The sequence below is a fragment of the Canis lupus genome, chromosome 21 (genome assembly GCF_048164855.1).
Source record: "Canis lupus baileyi chromosome 21, mCanLup2.hap1, whole genome shotgun sequence".
Classification (NCBI taxonomy): Eukaryota; Metazoa; Chordata; class Mammalia; order Carnivora; family Canidae; genus Canis; species Canis lupus.
This window is the reverse complement of record NC_132858.1, coordinates 4,131,107-4,143,263: the sequence shown is the minus strand read 5'-3', so window position 1 is coordinate 4,143,263 and position 12,157 is coordinate 4,131,107. Positions and strand designations below refer to the sequence as shown.

Genomic DNA, 12,157 nt, shown 5'->3' with positions numbered 1-12,157 from the left:
AGAATTTAAACAGTGATTTAATATAAAAATTATGAACTGTCTGGTAAGAATTCTTTTGGGGGGGGAGGGCAGCCCGGGTGGCTCAGCGATTTAGCACCACCTTCAGCCCAGGGTGTGATCCTGGAGACCTGGGATCAAGTCCCACATCAGGCTCCCTCCATAGAGCCTGCTTCTCCCTCTGCCTGTCTTTCTCTGCTCTCTCTCTCTGTCTCTCATGAATAAATGAATAAAAAAAATTTTTTTTAAAGAACGTGGTTTGGATTTCAGAGCATGGTTCAGATTTATGAAATACATACAGAATAAATATCGAGAAATTATTGCCGAATGGCAGAATTTGCTGGAAATCACCCCTTTAGGATACTGGGGAAAGCTGTTCATGGGAAAGTGTCTCACCAGAAGGATTTCATTATAAAACTGCCTATAGAAGTAAGCCAGGGAAAGCTGCTGGCTCTGGGTGCTGCTGACTGCTGGGCACTGCAGGGGATTGGTGCTAGAGAAGCCATCTGCACTGCAGGAGTCGGTAAATGAGCAAACCAGGAAGGAAACCTCCTTCTTTTTGCAGTGTGTCTCCAGTGCCCTCCACTGACTAAGCTTCACATCATGCCTGCTGTCAAAGGAAAGATATTTAAAGGGCCCAGATCCATTTTTGAAGAGCAGACAATGAAGAATGAATTTGGAGCTGAGAAGCAATAAATTGATAACTAGCACAACCTGGCTCAAACATTATCCACAGAAATTCTACAGCTCAGACATTTTGCTCAAGGCAGCAAATGACAATTTTTCCATGGCTTGAGAAAAACAGAAAAACAAAAACTAATTATGGTAACCAGCTCCATTAGGCAGAAGTCTCAAACTAAAGTTGGGTAGCCAAGGGAGATACAAAAGCAAGTAAAATAGGCTTGGAAATAAAAAGTCAAATGCCAGGAGGGGGAAAAAAACATCTAAACTTAAAAAAAAAAAAATCTAAACTTAAAAAAAAAATTATTCATGAGAGACACAGAGAGAGAGGCAGAGACACAGGCAGAGGGAGAAGCAGGCTCCCTGTAAGGAGCCTGATGGGGGACTCAATCCCGGATCCCAGGATCACACCCTGAGCCGAAGGCAGACACTTAACCACTGAGCTACCCAGGCGTCCCTAAACTTTTTTTTTTTTTTTTTTTAATTGAACCACAGTGCAGGCATGTAACATATAAACTTTATGATGTTGGATATTTCAAAGATAAAAAATTTAAAATACACACTGAAAAATAGAAATCTTTAATTATTAAAATTTTTGTTCATAATCTGTTATTTCTTTGACCTAGAACCAGAAACCTGACACCTGTACCAAGATGTCAATGTCTGGTCTCATATTCCGAGTTGCAATGTGTAGAACTGAATGTAATCTTGCATCCTTTAAGTGGGAGCAAAATTTAGTTTTACTCAATTTCATAACAGAAAACAGTTGTTCACAAACATAGGTGCTTCCAAGCATGGACAGAATCTTTGCACAATGGTTTCTATATCTAGGGTAACTTTTGCTGAGGTATTTGTAGAATTCTGGTATTCCAATGTCATCATATTTAGGTTTTTTTTTTAAGATTTTATTTATTTATTCATGAGAGACACAGAGAGAAAGAAAGGCAGAGATACAGGCAGAGGGAGAAGCAGGCTCCCCACAAGGAGCCTGATGTGGGACTCAATCCCGGACCCCAGGATCTCGCCCTGAGCCGAAGGCAGATGCTCAACCGCTGAGCCACTGAGGTGTCCCCATATTTAGTTTTTAATACGGTATTACACTGTAGTTCAATAACTTCCATTTGTAATTCTTCATTAACACCGTTAATGTTAATTGAGAAAGGTGAGCTAAACGATATGAGTTCATTTTCATAATGTTTTAAGTCAAAGAACCTTTTTTGGAATTCAATTTTTGGCTCCACAATTTTGGGGACATAGATTAAGCCATCACTCTCATTTCTTAAAATTGATTTCAGTGTAGGAAAGTGAGCCAGATTATTTACAGCCAAATGAGTTTCCCAAAGACTCAATTTTGCTGGGAAAGAGCAAACTGAATCATAACATTTGTGTCAGCACTTGTGAACGTCTTTGCAGAGAAATATTTATTTATTTTTTTTTAATTTTTTTTTAATTTTTATTTTTTGTTTTTATTTTTTGTTTTTTTTTTTTTGCAGAGAAATATTTAAAGTGTCTAGGTGGTTTGTAATGTCAGCCAAAAAGGCCAGGTCTCTGATCCAGTCTTCGCTAGTGAGCTGGGAAAGGGGTTTTCCCTTGGAAGACATGAATAAATTTATATCTTTTATTAATTCCAAAAATGTCTTCAGTACCATGCCATGAGAAAGCCACCTTACCCTTTATATAAAAGATTACCAGATCGTGCATCCAGTTCCTCAAGCGAAGCACTGAACTGCCTGTGGTTGGAGCCACGAGTGCGTATCCAGTTCACTGTGTTAATCATATCCATGACATGTTCTAATTTTAACTTTTTAGTACAAAACAATTCTTGGTGAGTAATGCAGTGAATAGACTTAAGTTCTGCATCTTTGAAAAACTTTTTGACCTTGGATTTAAGTTTTGCAACACGTCCAGTGTTATCACAGACCACTGCGGGAGTAGGATCTGTGGTTACACTTACTAGTTTGACCAGTCAACATTAAACTTTTCAAGACTTTTCTCGATATATAAAAATAAGTCATTTTCAGATGTTGGGTCTGTCATGGGCACCATGTCCAAAAGTTCTTCAGTGATGTCAAAATTCTCATCAACACCCCAGATAAATATAATTAACTGGCTTGTATTATTTATGTATGTGCTGTCATCAACTGCAATAGAAAATGTCACAAATGATTTCACTTTTTCTTGCAACTTATCCTGTAGGTTCTCAGCCATATCTTTTACTCAATGAGCAACAGTGTTTCCACTTAGATTTTTATGTCTGAAAATGCTTGTTTCTGCTCTGGACACATGATTTCTGCTGCACTCAACAGACAGTCTTTGATAAACTCATCATCTATAAAAGGTTTTGATGCCCAGGCAATTTTTTCATTTATGACATAACTGCATTTCACAGCAGCATCGTTTACCTTATTTGTATTTAATGATAAATGCAGAAGAAAGTTTAGTCCTCTTTTTAGTTCATTAAGGTTTTTTTAAAAAAGATTTCATTTATTTATTCATGAAAGAGAGAGAGGGGCAGAGACATAGGCAGAGGGAGAAGCAGGCTCCATGCAGAAAACCCTATGTGGGACTCGATCCCAGGACCCCGGGATCATGACCTGAGCCGAAGGCAGATGCTCAACCACTCAGCCATCCACGCGTCCCTTTAGTTTTTCATTACGCATCTTTTCCATATACCAATCAAGATTCTGACTATGGTTTGTTTCTTTTTTTTTTTTTTTTTTTTATGGCTTGTTTCATAATGGTGTCTTAAGTTGTTTTCTTTTGATACAAAGTCTGGTTACATACTAAACACAGGACTATTCTTAACTTCCACAAAGAAATATGCTGGTTCCCACTTTTCTTGAAACATGCAGCGCTCTTGATCCATTTTTCGTTTTCCCACTTTGACAGAGACATAGGTACAAAAAGAGAGTTCACGTCTCTTTACTATAAGAGAAACAACAGCTCAAGCCTGATGATAAATGGTAACTGATACTGGTTTGGAGGAGTGGAGGAGGGAGGAGTGGAAACTGCAGCAAACTGTAAAACCTTCCAAAGGGAGCAGCCATTACTCAGCTGGGGTGGACTCTTGCTATGTGGGAACGCAGGCCCACTGTCACCAGATCTTCCCAATTTTTGAAGCAAAAGCAGATACTGTACTTTAAACACAAAATCAGCCTGTTTTTAGATATTGTAAATTAAAGCAAAAAATATTAGATATTGTGAAAGGCAAACAAGTCTAAGGATCGTAAACAGCCCCGTGGCAGCAGTTTGGCCTCTGTGGCCCCAGTCACCTCCTAGCATGCGGCCAACCATCTCCAGGGTGGCCAGAGCTTCTACCCCACACTGACCCAGGATGGCTTCACCCGGCAGGGGAGAACCTGCCAGAAGCACGACTTTATCCTCAGTGGTGTGGCCCTCCAGGGAGGCTACATGGGTCTAGGGAAGAAAAGGAGAGTCAAGAGTGTTGTCTGAGGAAATCACAGGAAGCCAGGCAAAGGCACGTGGGGTAGGGAAGCTCAGGGATGCACTATTGCCTTCGCCTTGATGTGAGCAAAGGCCTCCAGACCAGTCACTTCAAGAGTGTGCAGCTCCCAGGCGCGGACGAGGAGCTGCACGTCAGTGACTCGCGGGCAGAGAAGAGCGAAGTCAGCAGATGGGAGGCGCAGGGGAGGGCTGTGGGGTCCTGGGCAGTTCGCGGCGCCAAGAGCACTTGTGCCGGGACAGCATCCCAGGGGAACGCGTGCGGGCAGAGCTAGCCGGAGCCCACCGTGAGGACGTGCCCGGCCCACGCCCTGCTTCCCAGTCCCCCTGAGCCGCGCTGCGCCCCCCCCTCAGGCATCAGCTGCTGCTCCCCACCTGTGCTACCTGCGACACCGCCTCGCGCCGCCGGACCGTGGAAACGGAAGCGGAGGCTACGCACCCACGCACTACCTCCCCCGCTACCCAGGGCGCCTGGCGCCACTGCCCGCCCCCGCCTGCTCCCCCCTCCTCCCCCCGCCTCCTCTCCCCCCCTCACCCCGCCTCCTCCCCCCTCCTCCTCTCCCCCTCCTCCCCTCACCTCCTCTCCGCCTCCTCCTCCAGCCTTCTCCCCCCTCCTCCCCTCGCCTCCTCCCCCCTCCTCCCCGCCTCCTCTCCCCCTCCTCCCCTTGCCTCCTCTCCCCCTCCTCCCCCCGCCTCCTCTCCCCCTCCTCTGGAGGCTGCAGGCCAGAAAGCGGTGTCCAGTGCTGAAGGCACCTTTCGCGATGCTGAGACGCGGGCTCTCTGCACCCTGGGGGACGGGGCAGATGATGGCAGCCCCTTAGCCTGACACTCAGAAGTCCAGCTATTTGTCGGGACGACCTCTGAGCTAGGCGTCCCCCGCCAGAACTTCGTTTTCTCATTAGAGGTGGACATCTGTTTAAGCACAGTGTTAGGGTGCAGAACAAGAGGGGAGGTGGTAAAGAGCGCAAGACAGGGGTGCCTGGCTGCTTCAGTGAGAGGAGCCTGCGACTCTTGATCTCTGGGGTGTGAGTTTGAGCCCATGTTGGGTGTAGAGATCACTTAAAATCTTTTTAAAAAGATGGGAGAGAGGGACCACACGACTCTGGGGCTTCATGCGTGGCCAGGATGTAGAGGTCCCACTCAGAGAGGATGAGGCTGGGAGGTCCCAAGTGGCCTCAGCTATAAGGAACTGCATGTTCAGTTGGACACCCTCTTTTCTTAGACTGGGGGCAGGGTGCAGACCGAATGGGACTGCCATCCTTTTTTTTTTTTTTTTTTTTTTTTTTTTTTAAATATATATTTTTTATTTATTTATGATAGTCACAGAGAGAGAGAGAGAGACAGAGACACAGGCAGAGGGAGAAGCAGGCTCCATGCACCGGGAGCCCGATGTGGGATTCGATCCCGGGTCTCCAGGATCGCGCCCTGGGCCAAAGGCAGGCGCCAAACCGCTGCGCCACCCAGGGATCCCGGGACTGCCATCCTACCCTGTGTTCGCAAGCCTTTATTCCATTGTAACCCTCAGGCCTCATCCCAGCACTAGGATGTTGTGTTGGAAAGAAATACTCAAAGAGGATTCTTTTTTTTTTTTTAAGATTTTATTTATTTGAGAGCACACAAACCGTGGGGAAGGGCAGAGGGAGAAGCAGAGCTGGACATGGGACTCCATCCCAGGACTCTGAACCAAAGGCAGAAGCTGAGCTAAGCCAGCCAGGCGCTGGCTCAAGAGGATCCTTAAGGTAGAATAGTTATATCCTAGAGTGTAGGAAAAAAGCCTGTCTGAATCCCCAACTGAGAATTTATCCTTGGGGCTTGACTCTTCTGTGAAACTGGTAATATTGTCTTGCAGGATCGCAGGAACTATGTAGGACTCTCACTTAGCATGGTGTTGGGTATGTCTGCATAAAACCAAAACCAGGAAAAGCCTGTATTAGAAAGGTAGACTTTTTTAAATATTGAAAACTTTTGATCTTGTCCTGGTATAATGGTTCAGACTTTGGAACCAGCCCAGCTCCACGGTTTACAATCTCTATGAACTCTTCAAACACAACTCACTTGAGCCTCACAGATAGAAGCAGACACATCAGAAGCCAGCCCTCCTCCAGCCTTGTAACCCAGTAGTCTAGACTCCTGGTCTTTGCTTCTGCTTTGCTCCCTACCTGGAATGTTCTTTCACTTGTCGAGTTTCTGCCCAACCTTGGAATCCAGTGGCTGCGAGGAAGATGGTGGTTTCTTTGCTTCAGACACAGAGCCAGGGCTGCCTAGTTACCCTAACATGCTGGAGTCTGTGGCTGAGTGCTAGTTTGTGGAGCTCCTGCTATGAAAGGGGAACATGCTTGCACTGGGTCCCTCAGAACTGCTCATCTTCCCTGTATCAGGCACCAGCCCACAGGTCCTGGGAAACATTCGTGGCTGCTATGCTGAGCTGGACACAACAGGCCACCCACAAAGACTTCATCCTCTTGCTGCCTCCTCTCACCACCTCTGCCAGAAACAGCAGATCCAGAGGACAATTTTCCACCACCAAAACTTGCCACGGGGCCACGGGACTGCAGATGATGACCAACCCACCATCACTCTCCTTTGGAAGGGCCCAAGTCAAGGTCCCTTATTTTTTCTAAGAAATGTTTTGGGAGGGGCCTAGCTGGCTCAGTTGGTGGAAGGTACAACTCTTGATCTCAGGGTTGTGAGTTTGAGCCTCATACTGGGTGTAGAGATTACTTAAAAATCTTAATTTTTTTTTAATTAAGTAAACTCTGCCCTCAGTGTGGAGCTCGAACTCACGACTCTGAGATCAAGAGTCCTCTGTCCCACCGACTGAACCAGCCCGGTGCCTGGCAAGGTCCCTTAAGAGGTTCTCTTAACCAAAGCTGAGCAGCTTCGTGCCCTTCCGTGGGTCCCGATTCTCCTCCCTCTGCCGTGCACACAGTATTTCCCTCAGGCTTGTCCAGGTTTGGTGTCCCCTCCAGCTCATAGGATCCAAGATATCTGGAGAGGACCTGTCTTATCATGTGACCTGAGTTTGGGCTGAGACCAGGATGTGGTACTCTAAACCGGCTCTGAGAGGTCGGGGAGCCCCCAGCCTGCCTTGCCTCCTAGGTCAACTTTGCTCACCTCCCCTTCTGCTTCCAGTGTTCCTGATGAGATGGGCTGTGGAAGGAAGAAATTATCTCAGTGACAGCAGGGGTTCCCGGGAAACACGGGCTCAGGCTGGAGACAAGGCAGCCCAGTTCTATGGTGCAGACAGCATCAGCATCATGGCCAGTGAAATGGGTTGTGATCTTCTGACCTTTTTGGGGGTGTAGGGGAGAGATAGGGGAGGCTGGCCAAAGCTGGGAGAGAGGCAAAAGGAATCCCAGAGACAGAGAGGTGGCAGCTCCTGTGAGCTTGCATGGAACTTGCTTAGGATCATAGCACACTGCCCTTGCCGGGTCCTGATCTGGGGGGGGGGGGGGGGGGGTCTCCTGGGACCCTCTTCCAGGTCCCAGGCACCTGGAGAGTGCAGTCTAATACCCCTCAGTGCCCACCCTGGCACCAGAGTCAGGTAGTTGGCCCCTCCCTTCTGCTTCCCCAAGGCCAGTCCACACCCTGACCTGCCTGCCCAGAGCTCTGCCTCTGACCTCATCCACTCTGCCCTCCCAGAAGAGCTGTCCTGGTCCTTGGAGGTGGAGGGCAGTGGTGAGTTGGTCCTGGGAGCCTCAGATGGAAGAGGCCAGGTGGAGAGCACACCCTGAGGAATGTGGTCACTCCAGGTGGGCCCCTCAGCCTTGTGGTTCAGAGCCCCTAAGCTCACTTCCTCTCAAAGGGACTGATCCATCTTTTCCATGTGGCTCAGGGCAGGGAGAGAGCAGCGGAAGCCCCCTGAAGGTTGGCTCCAGCCCTCCAAAGGGGTGAGCGAGGGGACTGTGGAGGGAGGCCCAGGTGCCCTGGCCCTCATGCCTCCCTCAGGACCACAGAGCGGGGAGCAAGAAGGAAGCAGGGACGCCACAGGGACTTGAACCCTGGCCCAGCAGTGCTGGGCGTGCCACCACCAGCGTCTTTTGCTTTTTCCTCCTTGTTTTCACACAGACTCAAAGGTGAAAAGCAAAACCTGAATGTGGCCATGAGCCTCATCCAGTAAAAGAAACACCTGCGGCGGCTCCACACCTCCCTCCTTCCCTCCCAGGCTCAGCCTTTCTTACCCTGAGGGCCCTTTCAAGGTGCAGCCAAGGGGACGAGCATCCCCTGGCTTTATGGCTACAGATTTCTTGTTATGCTGGATGCATATCCCAGCTTCAGATCAGGAAGTGAGAGGAAAAACTGAACCACAAATTATGGTCCTGCCTACTCTAGGACAGTGGCAAGCCTTTGTATGTATATAGAAATTTCCAGAAAGATCCTAAGAAACTCGAGAGGCCACCTCTGTGTAGTAGTGCTGGGATGGATAAAGCGAGAGGGATTTAAGTTCCACTTTATACCTTCTCCATGGCTTGAATTTTTAACTCTATGCAGATCACTTTTATATTTGAAGGCAAAAATCTCAAAGTTTTTCATTGGAAGAGGAAATCTAAGAACTAGGGGAAAGTTCAAGTACCCTGGTCCAGTTCAAATGCCAATGGTCCTCCAAGTCTGCTGTGCCCCTACTGTGTGGGGCCACACAGACTAGCTCACCTGTCTCACCTTCCATCCTCCATCTCTCCACCACTGCCCACTGTGGGGTCCTTCCTGGGAACTGCCACTGCTTGAAAATGAAGTTAGAAGCACAGCACCCCCACCCGCCTCTCATGGGGAGGAGGCATCGAGTTCCCGAGAGGACGGGTCCAAGTCACCTGGGCCCCAAGAGACAGGAGGAAAAAAAAAAAAAAAAAAAAAAGAATAGGAGGAACAGGAAGCCCACCCTAGACCCTTGGTCAGTTTCCCGTCCCGGGCCACCCTCCCAGTCTGCTGCCCACAGCACCTGCCGCTCCCAGGCCAGGCTCTGCCCCAGTAGGCCCACAGCGGGTCCAGTGGAAGCACCCTCACAAGCTCTGCGGTCCTCATCCAGGAGTCCTGGCCTGGGCTCTCATGGAGGGGATGGAGGCGGCTGGACCTCTCCTGTTGACCCTGAGTTCAGTGGCCCCTCCACAGCAGGGTCCAGATGAGAAGCTGAGAGGCTCAGAGAGGCCTGCAACCTGTTCTCAGGGTCACACAGGTGCATCAGGTCAGGCTGAGAACAGGGTCCTCTGGGACCAGTCCTAAGGAACTAGAGCAGAGCCAGTCCCACCACCCCTTTCTCTCTCTCTCTCTCTCTCTCTCACACACACACACACACACACACACACACACACACACACTCTCTCTCTCTCTCTCTCTCTCACACCCCCAGGTCTGGGGGGCCACTGGGTGGGCTCAGAGCCAGGCTTCTATCCCCCTCACCCCATCTCCCTATGTGCCCCCCCCGACACCTCCTAGCTTCCCCAGTGGCCTCCCTTCAGGCTTCAGCCCCCAAACACACCACAGAGCACAGGCACTTACTTACTGCAGCAGGAGAGAGGAAACAGCCATCTAAGTCCCAACCTGAGATGAAGCAACAAGGCTCTGGCCTTAAAAGGCCTCAGAAATGGGGGTGGGGTGGGGTAGGGGTGGTAGTCAAAACATACTCTGTAAGACGAGCAAAGAATGAATTCAACATGTTAGTGACAAAACGCTCGAGATATGTACTTGAAAACCCAGAGTGGTCTACACAGGGAAACATGATGCTGGCAAATGTTAAAATGACACACTCAGAGTCAAAAACTGTTGGCAGGGTAAATGGAACACATAATTGGCCCTTTCGAACCACCTAGAGGACACAGCAGTAAGCAGAGAACCAGGCAACTGCCTGCCCCTTCCCTTGGGCCGGTGGGAAATACACACAAAAAGCAGCCTTGAGGTCGAATTTGCCCAAAGATGTCTGTGACCCTGTAATTTATAGCCACAAAATACAAGTGGACAGGGGCAGGCTCACAACCTGGAATGCCCCCCTCCGCAGGCCTCAACTAGAACAGGTGGATTATTTCAGCATGGGGAACTGTGCCCGTAACAGAGGCTGAAGCGAAAGAAGCAAAATAACTCCCAATCACAACTGTGAGATAAACACGTATATGAGCAGGAAACAGAAAAGAGATGTAAAAATAGTTTCAAAATTCACCAGCTGAAAATTCCAACACACAGGCACTTCATTCAAATGCAAAGGAGAAGACAGGTTGGGGACAGGGTAGGGTGTAGGTTCCCATTGGCACTGCCAACATCAAGTGCTCCACAGCAGGGGTGGCCTGTGCCGCCTGGAATCTCCAAGTACCAAATACACTGCAGCAAAACACATAGAACAAAATTGGTAAGCAGTTGGGTGGGTGCATGGGGAATGTCATCACCCTTCTTCTCATTACACAAGGATATATAGTAGGGATTTGGATTGGACCAAAAGCCATCTAGAGGGACTGATCCAAAATACAGAACGTGACAAAGAATACCTTCTCAAATGCCACAGAACATGTATAAAAATAATCATACCTTAAGCAATGAAGAAAGGGAGCCAAATTCCCTTCACAGCTCAGAGGCTTTGCTCATGCCCTTCTCTCAGCTGGGAATGCTCTTCCTTACAGCTTCACCTACCCTTCAAGTGAGAGCTCAAAGGCCCCCTCCCTGGGTTGGGGCTTTCTCTCTTCACTCAGGCTGTACTCCCTGTGGCTGTTACTGCACTGTGTTCACTCATGATCTGTATAATCACCAGCTGAGACCTGTCCTCCATGGAACAGAGGTGCCAGAGGAAGGCAAGGCCATTCATCTCACTTCCCTGTGCATGTGGAGACCAGCTCAGAATCTGGCCAACATGGAGGAGGTTGTTGGAATAGCTGTTAGACTCCCGGTAGCTCTTCCCTCCCGTGCTCCTGCTAGGCTCCAGCTCCTACCTGGCACCTGTACAGCCTCTGAGGTGGTATCAGTAGTCTCCCTTAGAAAGAGTCCACACCCTGGTATCTGAGGCCCTTGTCCACAATCACAGCGGGTGGTGGCCTGACTGGAGCAGGAATGACTGCTTCCTGCCACAGCCTCCATCCATTACTGTACGTTGCCTGAAATTCGGCATGCAATGCAAGACTCAAAAAAAAAAAAAAAAAAAAAGTGTAACAAAACAATGTCCAAGCAAAGCTGAAGAACTGATAAATTACAACATGAGAGCAGAACTGCTTATTCTATCTAAATCTGCTTCTTGAAAGTCTGTTTCAGATAAAATCCAGGTATAAAAAGTGGAAATTCTTGATAAAAATATTAAAATGCCAAAAAAAATTAAAAAAATGTGGGGCAATCCGGGTGGCTCAGTGGTTTAGTGCCACCTTCAGCCCGGGGTGTGATCCTGGGGGCCTGGGATCTGAGACCCACATCGGGCTTCCTGCATGGAACCTGCTTCTCCCTCTGCCTGTGTCTCTGCACGGCCCCCCCTTGCTCTGTGTGTCTAATGAATAAATAAATCTTTTTAAAAAATGCTCTCCACTAATACCTATGAGAATGGCAATTTTCTTAGAAAATTTAATTTTGAAAAACTGACTTATAATGAAATATGGACTAGCATGTAACTCAGAAGAATCTGAAAGTTTTTAGAGATCACCGAATCTCCAAAGAGAAGGGATAGCCCCAGGTGGTGTTACAGAACACTGTTCTGGGTGAAGGGGGAACTCGCTCAGTCTGCCCTGTAGAGGACAAGTGACAGCAGCACCCCTCACTCCCAGCACCTGGGCCACACAACCTCATTCCAGCTTTACACAAACCACAACTTATGTTCTAGCTCTATTTTTGTCCCCATCTTATTGAGGAAACTGGCTTCAAGGATTTAAGAAATTTGCCAAAGTCATGTGCTAATAAGTGGCAATGCAGGGACCAGAAACCCAGTGGTCCAGCTCAAAGCTTGCTCTTAGCTACCGTTCTTTTTTGTTTTAAAAGATTTAATTTGTTTATTCATGAGAGACACAGAGACACAGGCAGAGAGAGAAGCAGGCTCCATGCAAGTCCCGGATGTGGGACT

At 48.3% G+C, this 12,157-nt stretch overlaps 1 long non-coding RNA gene across 1 annotated transcript; it reads right to left on the bottom strand.

Annotated features, from left to right (window-relative positions):
* Window positions 1-3,376: 3,376 nt before the first annotated feature.
* On the bottom strand, window positions 3,377-4,597 carry LOC140613262 (uncharacterized). Its single transcript, XR_012014419.1, has 2 exons — window positions 4,516-4,597; window positions 3,377-4,095 (listed from the first exon to the last, which is right to left on the bottom strand). It is a non-coding gene; the product is annotated as an uncharacterized lncRNA (long non-coding RNA).
* Between the last annotated feature and the right edge of the window lie 7,560 nt (window positions 4,598-12,157).